Raw genomic sequence first — 18,459 nt, 5'->3', positions numbered from 1 at the left:
TGAATGAATCCATGAATGAACCACGACATAAAGTTGACCCCTCACCTTTACCCCACCAGCAAAGTTTTCTTTTTTATCATATACAACTAAGTTTTCACACAAAAGAAAGGAAGAAGATTCTGGTAATTTGCATATTTTTCTTAAAGGACAAGTATGTCCTGACAGCCAATGGTATCTTCTGATGAGAAGCCTGGGGTGATCAGAGAGGATTAACAGAATTCCAGCCAGGAATAATGCAAGTGGATACTTTAGTCAAGGGGGTTCTTAACCTGGATAAATGTGTTACACCCAACTGGCCCTTTAGATATCTTGACTAGTGCCCAAGCCTACATTGTGATTGTTACAATCTGCAGGTAGGCATGACTGACCGACTTGAAGGGCTTCTATCAACACTGGAATTCATTACCAAGTATTTCAAGATCATTGCCCATCCAGCTCACCACTGAGCACATGCCTGCCTGATGTGGAACAGGCGTCGTGCCAGACACAGGTCTACAAAGGTGAACAAGACACAGTCTCTGACCTCAAGGTGTTCAGACACCTTGGAGGAGACTGAGATCAAAGCCAACAGGCATCGAATGCTGCGATTCCTACAGTGATGGAGCTGGGCAGAGGAGCACACTGGTAGGACACCTAACACAACCTGGGAGGGTCAGGTCAGGGGCTGCATGGAGGAGGTGTTTCCCAATTTGAATGTCAATGAACAGGGAAGTGGAATGGAGATGGTGGGACAGAGGAGACAAAGAGTATGGGTGCAGAGGGGAGAAACAGCATCAGTAGTCAGAGAACCATGAGTAGCAAAGGGTGCTGGAGCAGAGGGGAAGGAGGAAGGGCGGGGAGTTGAGCTCAGCCAGACAGCAAGCGCTGGTTGGTACAAAGCTGGACCCCAGTGCTGATGATGAGAGGCTGTGTTGTTCCTTCTGTCCTCCCTGTCTTAACATCCCACCTGGGACCGGGTACCCTGCTGTGCAAGAACAGGACCCAGATTGATGAACCACAATGTGAGCATTTCTGTCATCGTTGATATCTTTAGGAGGACTTTTTTGCCCACATTGGAGAATCTGAAGGTAAGCATTTTTCTCTTGTACTTTTCCCCTCTAGTAACAGCTAGCTTTTAAAAAGTCAGCATATGTCCATTAACTTTTAAAAACTGCAGCAAAGAATCCAGGAAATTTCCATTGTTTGGACAACTGGCAAGAAGAGCTCTCTCCCAGCGGCAGGCTACCATTTCACCCGTATGGCCGTCAGAGAGGACAGAAGCAAACTGGACAGAGAGATCAGCATGGAACAGAACCTGATTTTTTTTTTTTTTCTGGTTTCTTAGAAACCTTGGAGACCTGAATTTTTTTTTTCCTCTTCCACAATGAAAACGTGAATATTTCCTGTAAGTCCTTCTGCTTTGTTAATCCGAAAAACTTGGCCACTAAAATATTAGCCGTGGTGCTGAGAAACCCAAAAGGGCCATTTTGGAAGAAGCCAGGCAAGAGGTTTCCAGCTCCCCTCCCAGGCTGTTCACCAAGGGGCAAACGAAATCCCTTTTAACATGAACTGCTCAGCAAGAAATGTTTTGCCTGCATTTAAACCGATACCCAGAGTTCCCTTGTCCTCTTAAAATCCATCCTGCTGGATTTACATACACTCACATCAGGACACTCAGAGGGGTGGGAGCCAAGGGCTGTGGAGCCCTCCAGAGAGGGGCAGGGGGACCTCAGATGAGTGTGTGGGATCTCCTGCGACATGCTGTCCTTGCAGCTGCCTGGGGCTGATGGCACCATGGCTCTGGGGCTTGGGGGACTGGGGATAGGAGGCTGAAAGTCCAGAAGAGGGCAGTATTCATGCCAGGACTGTGGCCACTGGAAAGGGCAGGAAGTCCTTTTGGCCCCACAGCAACATGACTCTCAGAGATGATGACAAGTTCTGGGATAAAACAGGAGTGTGAGAGATCGGTCTTTAGTAGGGTAGCCAGATTTAGCAAACAAAAATAGAGGATGCTCAGTTAACTTTGAATGTCAGATTAAAAACAACAACAAAAGAAATACTTTTTAGTGCAAGACTATCCCAAGTATTAAATGGGATAGTCTTATACTTTAAAATTGCATTTTTCATTTTTTATCTGAAATTCTAATTTAATTGGATGTCCTCCACTTTGTGAACCCTGCCTTTGTAGAACTGTAGCCCACCAGTTCCTCCCCCCAGGGGATTTGCTTTCCCCTTTCCTCCTCTTCTGTTGCACCTTCTTCCTTCTTCTTCCCTGTCAATACAAGAGAGGATCTGACAACAGTTCCCAAATAACTCAAGCCCATTCAATCCAGTATGTCTGTCTTCTTGCCTCGGTTGGCAGGTTTTCTTTTTTGGGGTTGTCAAACGTCTAATGACTTTATTCCCTGCTGCTGTTCCCTAAACAATATGCAGCCGATGAGAGGAGAGATGGAGGCAGCCCATCTTTTTTTTTTTTTTTTTTAAGATTTTATTTATTTATTTGACAGAGAGAGATCACAAGTAGGCAGAGAGAGAGAGAGGAGGAAGCAGGCTCCCCACCGAGCAGAGAACCCGATGCGGGACTCGATCCCAGGATCCTGAGATCATGACCTGAGCCGAAGGCAGCGGCTTAACCCACTGAGCCACCCAGGCACCCCGAGGCAGCCCATCTTAATTCGGGTAGACCATGCTGAAGTGTTGGAGGGTTTGAGCTGTTCTCACCAAGCTCTCTACCATGTCAGCATCTCCCCTGAGAAATTCAGTTCACGGCTTGTGGATCCAGTTGTTACTGAGGCCTGTTGCTGCTCAGGAGTTTTTGTTTGGAGAGCAGGGAGAAAGGGAAAACTCTGGGAAGACCTAGGATCTTTGTTATTTAGTTTACGTGAGTGTCTGAGTTCACATGTGGGGTGATAATTAAGTGGTAGGTGGTTGTGGGGGAAATGATTAATATGGAGGTTGATGAAAGACAGAGGCAACTGAAACAAATCAGCGCAGTTGGGAAGGTATGCAGTTAAATGGGTTTGGCTATGAAGAAGGAATACTAATTACAGTCATTTTGGTGAGCCTTCTACCACGGGTGCCTAACCGGCACCATAAGACTTCCATGTATCATTATGTTTGTCTTCCACTAACTTTGTTATGAAGTATAATGTCATTAGAACAGGAGACTCGACATGTATCTGAGCCTGAACAGTTTGTTAACCCAAGCAAAATGGATATCTGTTACTCTTGAAAATTTAGTGCAGCTGGGGCCTGAGTCATGGTGAGAAAAGGAGCTGTGGGGGGCAGGCTCTGTCATGGCACTGGCTTGGACGATTCCCCACTTCCCAGAGCTCTCCAGACATGGGCCTTTGTGTCATCCCTTCCCCTCCAAGGCCGACTGGACCTGACTTGCTCCTAACAAATAAAATACAACATAAGTGATGGGTGCCACTTCTGACATTAGGAAAAGGCCTATGACTTCTGTCCTCCTGGCCATCTCTCATGCTCTCTGGCTCTCTGGCGTGCTTGCTCTGGGAAAAGCCAGCTGCCATGTTGCCAGCCACCATGTGGAGGGGCCCACATGGCCCAGAACTGAGGGGGGCCTCCTGCCAACAGCCAGCGAAAACCTGAGACTGGCCAACAGCCATGCAAGTGGGCTCAGAAGAGGAGGCTCCCTAGGCTGAGCTTCATGTTGCAGGTGGCCCCGAGGCACCTTCCTGCAACCTTGTGAGAAGCCCTGAACCACAAGGCAAACTGCCCCACAGAAACCGCGAGACCATGGTAATTCCGATTATTATGAACTTAGCAATAATAAATGTTGGTTGTTTTACACTGCTAAATTTGGGGGTCATTTGTTATGCAGCCCAGACAACAAATACAGTCACTTATTCAAGACCGTCCGGACAGAGTGCCTGGCTGGCTCAGTCGGCAGAGCGCGTGACTCTTGATCTCAGGGTCAGGAGTCCAAGCCCCACACTGGGCATAGAACTTACTTTAAAAAAAAAAAAAAAATGTGATAGGTGTGTCACTGAGAGAGGTGGTGAAAGTGTACCCATTGTATTCTATAAAGGAGACACAGCAACAAATGAGGAATGTGTGTATGTGTGGTGGGTGGGGACTGGTGGGAAGAAAGAAGTGGACACTGGTGGTTTACTGCATCAATATGGCCAAATTCTTGTAGCTCTAGCAGTGCTCCCGTCACCGAACAATCTTGACATCTTGATATTATCACTCAGCCCAGCCGACTCCTGTTTGCAAAGCGAATCTCCAGTCACTGGCTGGGCCCCTAAGTGCTGTCCTGTTTCTCCCTTTGACTTGAGTTCTTGGGTCAGTCTGTACCGGCCAGGTCACAGGCCACTTCTTTCTGTGACTCCTTGGATATTGATTAACTCTTTGGGAAGGTATGTCAGTTACTCAGAGCTCTTGTCTCTTGACTTCAAACCTACCTTTCCTTACTCAGTCCAGGGGCCTGGGACTCCACACACGGAATTCCGGCTCCGTCCCGGGCTCCTTGCCAGGTTCTACCAATAGGGGGAGCTAGAGGGCGCTTGCGAGTCTGAAGGAAGAGGCAGAGACTTGTTTCCTCAAGTTTGCTTTCCCTTGAGTCCCTGTTCCTCTAAGCATCGCCCCAGCTGTAGCTGGGCCTCTGGCTGTAGCTGAATACACTTTGGGATTTACTCAACACTCCACAGCCAACCTCAGGAGGACCCTCAGAGACACCAGCATGTGCTGTGTGGCACCACTTCTTAGAGATTGGGGTCCCAGTCCCCAGATTAATAATGTCGATCTCTTCTTCGAGCACCCCCAAGCCCGAGGAGCAGAGGCCCCTTCTTATAGTTGCTACCTCCTCGATTACCTTAGAGTGCTTGCCTTTTCAATTATCTAATTAACAATTATGTCAAGCAAGCCCTCTCTTGTTATAAAACAACAACAACAACAAAAAACGGATATAAGTTCTGTCTCCTGATGGTGCTCTGGCTGATACAGGGGCTCCTCTTCTACTCCTAGCCTCTGGCCAGGCTCGGTGCCAGCTTCCCGTTCACTGCTCCAAAGAAACCCTGCAGGTGCACAAGCCCACCAGGGACTCTTCCAGAAGCTGGGTGCCCTAGGCTCCTGATGGCTTCACCCCAGTCCCAGCCTGGTCTTTAAGAGAGAGCCAGGAAGGGGTGCCTGGGTGGTTTAGTGAGTTAAGCCTCTGCCTTAGGCTCAGATCATGATATCAAGGTCCTGGGATTAAGTCCCACATTGGGGCTGAACAGAGAGCCTGCTTCCCCCTCCCCCTCTCTCTGCCTCTCTGCCTACTTGTGATCTCCTTCTCTCTGTCAAATAAATAAATAAAATCTTTTAAAAAAGAGAGAGAGTGAGAGAGAGCCAGGAAGTGTGGACCAGAGATACCAGCCAACCTTGGAACCAGACACAGCGACATTTGGGGAGGAGGAGAAAGGTCAGTATAAAGGAGCCAGGGCCCAGCTCAGAGATCACTGGTGCCTCAGACAGATACGGTCCCTGACTTATGATGAATTGACTTAGATCTTTTGATTTTATGATGGTGCTAAAGCAATATGCATTCAGTAGAAACAGCACTTTGAATGTTGAAGTTTGATCTTCTCTGGGCTAGCGATAAGCAATCCGATCCTCTCTCACGATGCCTGGGGATGTGGCAGTGAGCTGCCCCCCCACCCCGCGGGCAGCCACGGGATCACGAGGGTAAACAGCTGATACACTTAAAACCACTCTGTTTTTCACTCTCACTACAGTATGCTATAAATTCCATGAGAGAGTCAACACTTTATTATCAAATAGGCTTTGTGTTACATGATTTCTCCCAGCGACAGGCTGATTAAGTGCTCTGAGCATGTTTAAATTAAGCTAGGCTAAGTTATGAGGTTATGTGGATCAGATACATTTTCAGTTTACTATATTTTCAACTTATGGGATTCTGTCAGGACATCTCCCCAGCATAATATGAGGGATATCTGTATGTCTAAACCCAGCTGGGATCACAGATGACAGCCGAGAACAGGTGGTTCTGACGAGCAGTGCTGGGCCACCGGCTCTGAGTACCATGTAGGGTGCTGGTTCTCCCGCAGTGGCTGGTTTTACTTCTGTGTGCTACACCTCCGTGCTTGGTTCTGCCCTTGCTTTTAAAGGTCGCAATGTCACAAGTCTCCAGCTGACAGGTGGCCCTGAGGCCAAGGAAAGGACTGTATTTTAAAATATTTCTGTGTAAGTCAGGGGGCCCTTTAAAACACAATTGCTAAAGAGGGGAAGCCAGAATATGAACTTGAATTTATATGCGAAACTCAGTATACTAGCCAGAGTTTAACCAGAAAAACTGACCCCAATCCAAGTAGCTAAGCAGACGCGGCATGTGCAGCAGTGAACTGGTTACACAGGCAATGGAAAAGCTGGGCATCCAAACAGGGCATGGTGGGGTTCCCCGAGGTCCACACCACGGGAAGCCACTAGTTTTCAAGGCAGGAAGGATAGGGGAAGAAGTGGTATTAGAGGCTGGATTCTCCAGAAGCAAATCTAAGCATAGTTTAGGGTGTAAGACCCTTACTAGGGATCAAGCCCTGGGAAGGGAAAGGAGAAGTGTCAGGATGTCAGAGGAAGAAGGTGCCCTGCCTTGCAGACTACAGCTCAGCCAAGTCCGGGGGCCCAGGGGTTGCCCACTCGAATGTCTGAGTGTCCCGCATCAAGCTGACATGGCCATGCATTTACTACCCCATCCCCCTCGATCACCAGCTGTGGGCTGCTCTGGAAAGGCATGACCTCCAGCCAGCCTACGGCTGGAAGCCAGCTGCTGACGGGACTCCCCTGCTGTGGGGCAGCAAGTCCTTCCTTGAAGGAGATTTGAGAATTTACTGTTTACCACAGGACTTTCATCAGAGCCCAGGGACTCAGGTTCCCTGCTGGAGGCAGGAAACATGCTGGGCTTGAACAGGGGAAGTAGTCCTGTGGTTGCCGACTGATAGAGGTGAGGCAAAAAAAGTCAGGCCCCCTCACTTCGATTCGGGACCACTCTGAAGGGTCATCTGGCTTCAGAACTGCCAAGGGTTGATGGACACCCCCTCTGAGACTTTTCCCTCTGTCCAATATTGCTGTCTTTCTTTCCTTACGAGTCCCTTCCTTTCCCCTCATAAACCTCCTACACACTAGTCTCTGGAAGCTTCTTCCTGGGAACCCAAGCTGGGATATTCGTGTTAGGCTCCAAACCTGAGTTAACTTTGTTTTGATCCTTTTGGCCTTTGGGGAACCCTCCTGTCATAGCTGGGAGTGGGGAGCCCTCCACCTGGCCTCTCTTGGGTTACTTACACATCCATGGGTAGAATGATCTTCCCAGATAATCAGTAGCCTCAGTCCTTCACCTCCTGTACGTCTCTGCTCAAAGCTGTCGACCTGTGAATCATAGCTTTCTCCAGGGCCACATCTACCTCACCTTTCTTTATGGCACTTACTGTCATCTGACCAATGATTTACAATTATGTGCTTACTCTGTCCCTGTCCACTCAAGAACAGGGAACTTGGTTTTGTTCATAGCTGTTTAGCACAGTTTGAGTTCATTAAATTGACGAATGAATCCAGTCATTCATTTCGTGAGTGCCAAGCCCTGTGCCAGACACTGAGGATGCCTTTGGAAATTTCCGGGCTAGTGGGGAAATCAGACAACTAGGAAAGTCATGATAACACAATGTGGTAAGTGCAGGACTTTGGGCATCGCTGTCAACCGACGAAAGCCACTCAGGCTGTGAGGGCAAAGCTCCAGAGAGCAGGCCACGAGGGATTGGCTCTCCAAGGCGGGGATGGGAAGACAGGTCCTGGAATGGGTGAACTGTAGAGTGGTCCAGGCACACAAGTGGGTGACAGCGGAGCTCTCTAGGACATCAGGGTCAAAAGGGCAATGGGACAGGGAAGGCGAGAGATATAAGATGTCCTAAGATCCAGCATTGCTTCTTCTGGAAACCTGTTCCTCAGAGCACTCGCATGAATGTGCAAAGTTTCACATACAAGGGGTATCATTGCTATGCTGGTTACAATGGCAGAAAACAAGGAGCAACATATTTTGCTCAATGTTGATCAAGAGGGAATGGTTAAATAAATGGTTAAATAAATGGTTAAATAAATAAATAAATGGTTAAATAAATCAAGGAAGCTCCATACTTGGAGTCCGGCAGCTGTTAAAAAGAGTTATATGAGTCTCTATGTGCTGACTTAGAAAGACTGTGTATACATGATTTAATAGTAAATGGAAAGGAAGATTATGGAAGTTCATGCCCATTTTGTTCAAATATATACACACGCATGCATATGTATGTTTATGTAAACAGAGAATCATCTTGGAAGGAAAGTCAGTTATTGACAGTGGGACAGTGGGATGGGAACAGACAAGGGGAGGCTTTTATTATGGAATATTATTTGAGTGTGTTGAAACTGGCATGAATTCACTTTCAGATTAAATAAAAGGAAAGGAAGAGAGAAAAGCAAGTCCTAGGAGCTTATGGTCACCAGGCAAAAGGGACAAACAGAAGGTCCACAAATACAAAGAGGTCAAGATCATTAACCAAAGCGGGTCAGAGGGGTTAGAGCAAATGAGAGATAGGCGTCAAGAAGAGGTGCTCACTGAAGACCGGGTCATGGCAGGGCAGTGGGGAGGAGCAGAGACCTGCGTGACCTGATTCCAAGAGCAGTATCGTGACTCTTTGACCTCGAGGCCATTTCCTGGAGGCTTTATGTGTGTGCAGCTGGCCCTGGCAGTCAGAAGGAGCCACCCATGGTTACACTGTACCCAGAAAGGGGCGGAAATAGCAAAGTCCAGATGATGAGGAGGTTCTCCTAAGGCAACTTAGCCTTCTAGCTTTCTCTACTCCAGGCCTACCTTGCTATATCCTGGAGGACAAAGAAGATGGAGCACATTTTTTTCTTACCAGTTCTTTTCACCAAAGGTCTTTCCTTCTTTGCTCATTGCAAGACTCCTCAGAGTCTTTAGCAAGCTTCCCTCCCCCACTCCGTTATGAATCTCTAAGAGGGGATGCTGTATACAGACAGCATTTCCAAAAAGCATTTGGCCACAGAGCACTACTTCATTAGGTAATATATTTTAATTGCCATCAAGTTTTAATTACACAAGTAGTATGTGGGTGCTTGTAAAGAAACTTGTAAAGAACTTGTAAAGACTCCAGGCTATCACACTGGAGGGAAAGACCATGTGGAAAACGAACCCCTGGAAGATGAGACACCACAGAGAGAGAGAAGCCAAGAGGAAACGTTTGGACGCAACAGCAGCAACGCACCTGAGGCCATTTTGACCCTCTAGCTCAGCCCAGTGGAATGCGGTCACGTGAGAGAGCCAGATGGTTCTAAGTGGGACAGAGAGAAGCCAGCCCTGCTGAACCCTGCCTGAAATGTTGACTCAGAGAATCATGAGCAATTGATTTTTGTTTTAAGCCACTAAGTTTCGGTGTGGTTCGTTATGCAGCTATAGACGACCGATACATTTTCTCATCCCACCCTGTGTCAGTCTTGCCGTCCCCAAGGAAATACTGTCTTGCAATTTGTTTTTATCATTACTTTGCTTTTTTAAAATAGTTCTATCGAGTATTTTTTTTTTTGCAATCTCTTATGTGATTTGCAGCTGTTTTGAGCATTATAAATACAGACTCGTGCTTACATGTATTTTGGGGAACACAGAATTGTAGAATACTCAGCCAATGAAAAATTATTGCAACAGTGAAAATGAATGCTGCTGCACACAAAACATGAATGGATGAAGCTTAGAGTCACAGCATGAATGGATGAAGCTTAGAGTCACAGTTGCAGGGATGCCTGGGTGGTTCAGTGGGTTAAAGCCTCTGCGTTCGGTTTGGGTCATGATCCCAGGACCCTGGGATCAAACCCCACATCGGGATCTCTGCTCCGTGGAGAGCCTGCTTCCTCCTCTCTCTCTGCCTGCCTCTCTGCCTACTTGTGATCTCTGTCTGTCAAATAAGTAAATAAAATCTTAAAAAAAAAAAAAAAAACAGCAAGTTGCAGAAGACTGTAATACAGATCATTACTCTTTTCATATGATTATTGGCGGTTTCTTCGTCTTTGGTTTTCTGGTTCTTCGTCTTTGGTTTTCTGGTTCATTTCTTTTGTCCACTTTTCTTTGGGGTTGTCTTTTTCTTATTGATTTGTTGGACTTCTTTATAGAATTTCTTTATAAATTTTAAGAAGTATCCCTCAAAAGCAGAGTACTAGGGATTACTTGAATCTTGAGAAACATTTCTAAGAATGGAGTTTAAAATTACCAAACCAAACCCACCAACAAAAGCCACCCTGGAAGGTATTTAAAAAAAAAAAAAAAAGAATGGATAAAATTAATGACAAATTGCCAGGCTCTTTGACTTCGGGGCTAAATGTCAGGGATCAGAGACCCGAAAGAGTTTTGGGCTCCGTTGCCAGATAAGAGGCTACTTATATAAATCCACAGTGCACAGAAGTTCTAGTTCATATTTTCTTTGCTATCAATTGGAAATGCATCATTTAACTTGAGATATAGCCCCCCCCTTTTACACATTGCTTAGGATAGACCAATGGATTACTATTTCTCCAAACAGTGAATTTATATTGCACAAAGGAAAAATAGATTCCTTTAACCCCTGAAGAGTCACGTTTCTTTCACTTGGGTCACTTGATAGGGCCATTATAGGCTCAGATAAGACATGTGGGACTCTGTTTAATATCGGGCAATTTTCCTGTGCCTCTTCATTTATTAAAAGAATGTATCCATTAGCAGTCATTAGTACATTCTGTCAAGATGGGGGCTAAATTATCTTCAATGGCTGAAGAGAAAATGCTTTTTGAAGAAAAATAATGGCATTAATTGCTCAGTGGAATAGATAGGGCTTTCTTCGTGACAACCTCTCCCTCCCTGACCCCCTCCCTCCAGTGCAACTGGACACTGCTTACCTCTGAAAGATCCAGGCCATTTTCTCCCTGCCCTATGAGTCAGCTCCTTGCTCCAGCCTGTGGCCTCTCCAGTGGCAGACCACTATCCATAGGGAATACACAGAGCTCCTCAGCCCATCACAGTGAGGCACCATGACTGATTCCTCTTGCTCCCTAATTCATCGAAGGGTGAAAGAAGAAGGAGGCACCTCACTTAACAATCTCATTTGAAGGGACTCCATTTTAGCTACAGGAAGCAAATCACATTAGAGAAATAATTGCCCTCCTGTAGCTCCAAACTGAAACCCATCTCCTTTTTGCCCTTTCATTTGGAACATAGGCTCTCTGGAATATGTGGTTCAAGGAGGGAGGTTGTTGGCATGTGTGCTTGTGCGTGGTATGTCTTCATAATCACAAGTTTCCTATGTAGCTTTTTTATTAAAAATCACAAAGTTCAATCAGCGAAAAGCTTGCATCTCCTAAATATGGGTGTATCCCCAGGCTTTGTCCTTCTCTTACTCCCTCCTTCTCGGGTCCCGTCCATTCTCACGGGCATTAGTAATTACATCTGTCTCAGTTAAGATATATTCAGGGGAAGGTAATAAAGTACCAACTAGTAGTCATGTAAGTAATGAATACATTTAATAAATTTATGTGTAACAAAAAGGCTGGATGTAGGCAATTCCATACTTTGTTCAGCAGACCAACAAGGACACAAGTGACCAAAGCTTCTTACCATCTTTCTGCTTTGTCATCATCTGTGTGTCAGCCATACCTTTCAATGTGCCAAGCCACATCTCTCTAACAATGTCATTCTCTCCTGACAGGGTCACAAGCAGGAAGGAAAGAGATGGAAGCAAATTGGCCTTCTCATGGAGGTCTATTTTATCAGGAAGAAAATCCTTCCTAGATGCCCCTTGGCCATTGGCCAGAACTGTATCACATGCTCACCCCTTGACCAATCAAAGGGAAATAAGTTATCATATCTGGACTTTGGCCAGTCATGACTTAGCCTCTTCATCTGGGCCATTGCAACCCAAACACAGGTGGGATTCAGCTCGGAAGGAAAGAGAAATTGAGGAGGCAAGAGCTCCCAGATTTTATTTCCAGTCCTGACTGCTCTTCTCACTTCTAGTTCCATCTTTCCAACTTCCTGATGGGCAGCACTACCTCATTGTCTTCCTGTCACCTCAAACTCAGTCATTCAGGAAACAGATTCCTTTTCCTATCCCCTAATACTGTCTCCCCTTTTTGCATTTCCTGACTTTTCCAGTGGTAATTTCATCCACCCCTTGTGGAGGATTCCACCTTATGATGCCCTCTCAATGCCTTTCTTATCCAACTGGTCCCCAAGGGAAGCCGATTCTTTGTCTTCCTAATATCTTCCACTCTGCCCATTGTTCTCACTGTTCTTGCCCCACTTGAAGTCATGCTGTTCCAATTGCACATGGACCACTTCATGTCATCTGAAATGAGCCCCAGCCTCAAGGTCATGCACTCTGCAACCAGATTCACTTTCTTAAGTTCTGTAGTCCTCATTCCTTCAGTACTTAGGACCATACACCTATGGGAGAAAAACCCAACCTTCTTGGTTTGGATTTTAAGATTTTCTACATTACCTTGTGAAAAGAATTCCCCATTATTCTCTACTCGGGCCAGACTGGTCAATCCCTGTTCCCTAAAATATGCTTTATGCACTCCCTTTGTCCACACCATTCCATTTAAAAAGAAATTCCAGAGAGGCACCTGGGTGGCTCAGTAGGTTAAACCTCTGCCTTCAGTTCAGGTCATAACCCCAGGGTCCTCTCTGCTCAGCAGGGAGCCTGCTTCCACCTCTCTCTCTGCCTGCCGCTCTGCCTACTTGTGCTCTCTCTCTCCATCTCTCTGTCAAATAAATAAATAAAATCTTAAAAAAAAAAAAGAAAGAAAGAAAGAAACTCCAGGGTTAAATAATTAAGCAAGTGGAACTCTGCAGTTTCCACATTACCAGTGCTGTGCAATGTGTCAAAATAATAGTTGGTGCTAAATAATGATATAATACCCATTGGTGAATACTGAGGGAAGTTTGTAAAATATTCCATTCTAATGACTAAAATTCTGAAAGTTCAGAGCCCTTTTAAAAGATAAAGGAAGGGGGGCTTGGGTGCCTCAGTTGGTTAAGTGTCTGACTCTTAACTTCAGCTCAGGTCATGATTGCAGGGCTGTGGGATCGAGTCTTGTGTTAGACTCTGCACTGGGCATGGAGCCTGCTTAAGATTCTCTCTCTCTCTCTGCCCCTCCCAACCCCTCTCTCTCCTCTTAAAATAAATAAATAAATAGATAGATAGATAGATAGATAGATAAATGTAGGAGCACTCTAAGCCAGGACTGCAACAGGTTCTTCAAAAAAATAGCATTAAAGTTCTACAATGTGATGTCTTCCATCAGTGGTGAGACCATTCATTTGTTCATTCACTGGTAATCAGGAGATTGCGAATTTATGGCCTGACAACTGCCACCAGAATTCTTGGCAGGAGAACTCCAAGATGTTTAGGAAAATGTCTTGACAAGTTGCTTGGGGGTAGAGAGTGAGGTTCAGACAGAATCTGACTATGCTATTTTTATCAAGGTGCCATGTCTAGGGAAAGGAAGGACTTCTCTTCTTAAGCATTTCCTCATAAAGAAAAAACAAGCCACTTCAAGGAAAATGGCAAGGTTTTCAAGACAGAACCTTGAGTCAAGAACCAGGAGACACACTGAATTATTTTCTGTTCGAATATTTTCTAAGAACTACAGCAAAAAAGTAGGAGGCCTAGGGCTTAGCTGCTAAGATGAGGTGAAGGTAGTGTCTGGTACCAAGTTGCCCATTGTATTTCTTCAAAGGAAGTTGTCAAAGTACGACTTTTTGTGGATATCTTGGGTTTATAAACCTAGCGGGAATGCTGCGTCTGTGTCACTTCAAAGCTTTGTCGAAACTCTAGGAGCTCATTTCTCCATTTGGAAGACAGAAGGAAGGGGTGGCGGGACATTGTACAACATCCAGGTCTGTTTTCTATTGTATTTCCTATGCACATCCACACATTTATGTTGATCTGACTTCTCATTGTTTGATTCACATTTCTTTGGTAAAATTGTCTATATCAGTAGTGATGCTTTTCATTTCAGCTGGCTCATACCCTAAGGGGGATTTCTGGCCCATGTAACTAGAAGAGTCCTGATGTCAAGTCCTGGGCCATCAAGTGTGGTTCCATCAGCCTCCAAGCTGCCTCTTTACCATTTACTCGGTCCGTCCTTCTTTTCTGGGTTGACAACATACTCAGGCCAACATCCAGGTGACTGTAGCATCTCCTGGCTGTTCAATCTGGCGGTAACAATGTCCACAGGAAGAGGAACCATTTGGTTCAGTAACACCACTTTTTTTTTTTTTAATTAACATATAATGTATTATTTGCCCCAGGGATACAGGTCTGTGAATCATTAGTCTTACACAATTCACAGCGCTCACCATAGCATATACCCTCTCCAATGTCCATCACCCAGCCACCCTATCCCTTCCCCGTTACCCCCCCAAAACCCTCAGTTTGTTTCGTGAGATTAAGAGTCTCTTATGGTTTGTCTCCCTCCCAATTCCATCTTAAGAGAGAGACCCTTTTACTCTGCCAAGCCTCCCATTTCATCTCGTTTCCCAGAATTTGGTAGATGCCCACTCCTGAACCAACCCCCTTGTCCTGAGGAATGCCACACACTAATTGTCTCAGGTATGGATTCCTGATCTAATGAATTTCTGTGGCAAAGGGGGAGGATTGCCTAGACTAATGGAGCCCACGCTGCAGTCGGAGGCGACTCCCTGAACCTCAGGCCCACGTGGACCTGAACAGAACTCCCTGAACAAAAATCGGAGAGCTGCCAGAAACAGACAAAAGGAAATGGATGCTGGGCAAGCATCCTCAGAAGTTCCTTCTGTACAGAACTGTAGAATACCTATTTCATCTCATACCCCTGAACAGGATACAGGCATGTCTGATAACCAGAGGCTGTAATGTTCACAGAGTTCAAGCCTGCCAGATCTTTATCTAACAGAATCTAAAAATTTCCACAAGGAAACGGAAAACATGTAAACAATTACAGCTCTGTGGGTAACTGTACACCAGCATACGTGAAACCAATTGTTCCCACTCCATATGGGATACTAATCAGCTTAATTACATGGGGGGGGGAAAACCTCAAAGAACCAAAACCACTCCATGGTTTCATCAGAGGAAAACCAAAACAGCTGAAAAATATGCTTTCTTCAAACAGAAAAACAGGTAAAATGTTGGAAAAGATCAATCAAAAATGAAATAGTCTTCAATTGCTGGGTTTTTTTTTTCCCACCAGAGGAACATAGAAGACATTGGAAAATATATTCTTTTCAGATAGAAAAATAGAATGTTGGAAAAGATCAATCAGAGACTGAGCAGTTTTTAGTTGTCACCGAGTTTACACTCGGTGTAAACTTATTCTGCCACCGAGTTTACACTCAGCTTTTACATAATGTCTGCAAGACACTATGTTTGTCAGTTTTGTGGGTGTGGCGAGCAGTCTGTCAATCTCATCCTGCTTTGGGCTCAAACTGACTTAGAAGTACAGTTGATCCATTCTTCCAACAAAACCCCCATTGAGGGCCTCTGACGTACCAGGCTGCCCCATGCCTGCTGCCTCATCACGTGCTCAGCCAGCTGCCTTCCTTCCTTTCAGAGGAAGAGGGTGCTTTGGAGGCCATCATCCAATGCCTTTCTTTTGAGCACACTGATCCTTTCTCAGATGGGTCACTGATTTACTGGGTTCCCACTACCAAGAAAGAGCAATCCAAAGACTGTCTGGGAAGATAAAGAGAAATCACTGGCATAGCTTTTGTTCCTGAGACCCTCAAGACCTTTCTGGAGATAGAGCACCACCAGAAAAGAAAGAAGAGCCCATCTTCTTTCAAAGAGTTGGTGAGCTGACATCTGAAGGATAGGTAGTTGCAGGAGCAAAATAGGTCTTCCAAGTCCCAGGTTACCATGGTATGCATGCAGGGTGGGAAGGGAGTCTGCACAAATGCAGAACAGTCAGGACGAACCAGTCAAGGCTCAATTGTGGAAGGCTTGGAAGTCAGAGATCAGTTTAGGCCCATGGGCTTAGGAACAGGCAAGAGCTTGCATCTCAAAAGGAAGGCTGTGATGATACAGTGCTTCCTCCCCACCCCAAAAAATTCATGCATGTTGGGCAGCTAATCTAATATAGTGGAAAGAATAAAGCCTTTGGGGTCCAGCTAACCTCGGGTTGAAACCTGGCTCAACCACTTACCAGCCATGTGATCTTGGGAAAGCTATTTATCCTCTCTAAGGCTGTTTTCTCATGTAAATAAAGAAATGAAGTCTGGGTTCTAAAGTTGTGCTGTCTAGTGTGGTAGACATGGGCACTAGTGGCTATTGACTTGAAATGCAGCTAGTCAATATTCAGATGTACTCCAAGTGTGCAGTGTACACCAGATTGGGAAAATTCAGTATGAAAAAGTAAAAGGAAGAAAAAAATTTCATGATTCTTTCTATTGATTATATGCTGAAATGATGACATTGGATATATTGGGTTAAATAAAATATATTGTGAAAATTTATTTTGTCGGTTTCTTTTTTACCTTTTTTAATTAATCTACTAGAAAATTTGAAATTACATAGCCATAATGTTTTTTCTTTATGTCTTTTCTTTTTCTCTAGTAGAAACTGGAAATAGGTGGGGTGCCTGGGTGGCACAGTTGGATAAGCCTCCCAACTTCTGAATTGGACTCAGGTCATGATCTCAGGGTCATGAGATCAAGTCCACAATGGGCTCTGCCCTGGGTGTGGCGCCTGCTTAAGATGCTCTCTCTCCTTCTTCCTCTATCCCTTCAGACTCTCTCTATCTCTCAAATAAATAAATCTTTGAAACAAAACAAAAAGAAAAAAAGAAAGAAAAGACACTGGAAGTAAAATCTTGTTCCCTAATATCTTTAAAATCAGTGAGTATGGTAATTTGCAAACACGGCCACGATTTCTATAAATGCCTTTTGGCCATGTCCTTCTACTCAGACTCTGGGCTGGGCTTGCTACTTGCTTTACTGTTGTGACTTGAGCAAACAGGATGCAAACAGAGGCTGTCAGACTGCTTGTGCATCGGGGCTAACTCTCTTGCACTCTCGGGAACTTCACAGCTAAGTGAATAAAATCAAGCTAAACCTGCTGAATGACAAAAGGTACGTGGTCAAGTTTCCCCACTGCCCCAGCTGTCACAGAGCCAACCACCAGATGCGTAAGCAAGGCCATTCTAGGTCATCCAGCCCCAACTCAGCTGATCTCGCTGACCCAGAGAATCATGAGAAATAATAAATGTGTATTGTTTTAGCATAAGACTTGGGCTGTCTTGTGCAGCAAAAGTTAACTGGTAGAGTGTCCATGGGTCCATAACAACCATGATATGAGTAGAATCATTAGCAGAGTCTGGGGAAGAATGGAAATTGATAAAATCCAGTTAATCTGGTCTCTATTTGAGGGGCGAGCTTCCAACTTCATTCATACAACACGCATACACTGACATATCTTCCCCCCCACACACACACACAACTCAGAGAATTGGAAATGTGGATTCAAACAGGTTGAAGATGTCATATAGGATTTTCCAAACATTCGAGGCATAAAGATTTCTTTTTTTAAAAAGGTTTTATTTATGTATGTGATAGAGAGAGAGAGAGAGAACAAACACAAGCAGGAGGAGCGACAGAGGAAGAGGGAGAAGCAGGCTCTCGGCTGAGCAGGGAGCCTGACTCGAGACTCAGTGCCAGGACCCCAGAATCATGACCTGAGCAGAATGCAGACACTTAACCAACTGAGCCACCCAGGTGTCCAAGATTTCTTTTTCTGATGGCAAAACACTTGGACACCTGTATTCTGGTAGTCGTTTATTAATATCTATCTTTTGACTGAGAGCATTTATAATACCCATAGAGCCCTTGTGGGTACTTACATGCATTTATGAAATTGAAGTAAAAGAGGGCTTTCCAGCTAGATCAATTAAAAGATGATGCCACTCAGGGGTGACTCAGCCCCAAAGTAGGACAAATGGCTCGTAGAAGGGAGGTGGGGCTGGTTTCAACCGTGGTATGAGCCCCTCAGCTGGGCACTTTGGGACTGTGGATAGCCCATGTAACCGTAGGGAAGCCCTGGATTCAGTAAAGCTTCAGAATAAAATTGGGTTTGGCTCATAGGAATGCTGCCTGGGTGGATTTGAAAAATAGTCACCATTTTACAGAGGAGACAAAAAAAAAAAAAATCCTTTGAGGGTTGAAATTGATTCAGAAACTCCTTGCCATGATTTTACACTTCCCTAAGGGTCTGTAGTCTAGAACTTTGTCAAGACTACTCAAGATTGTGTCTGATGGCCACAGTGGGTCAAGAATGAGAGTGACATTGCCCATCTCTGGACCAAACTGAGTTCACAACTGCAAATCAAGTGTGAGAATTGAGGAAGGAAATACAGTGACACCTTACCACTCTGCCCCACATTAAAATCACAGGACTTGGTGTTAAATGAATC

This window comes from Neovison vison, chromosome 6 (genome assembly GCF_020171115.1).
Source record: "Neovison vison isolate M4711 chromosome 6, ASM_NN_V1, whole genome shotgun sequence".
Taxonomy (NCBI): domain Eukaryota; kingdom Metazoa; phylum Chordata; class Mammalia; order Carnivora; family Mustelidae; genus Neogale; species Neogale vison.
Note: the sequence above shows the minus strand (reverse complement) of the source record.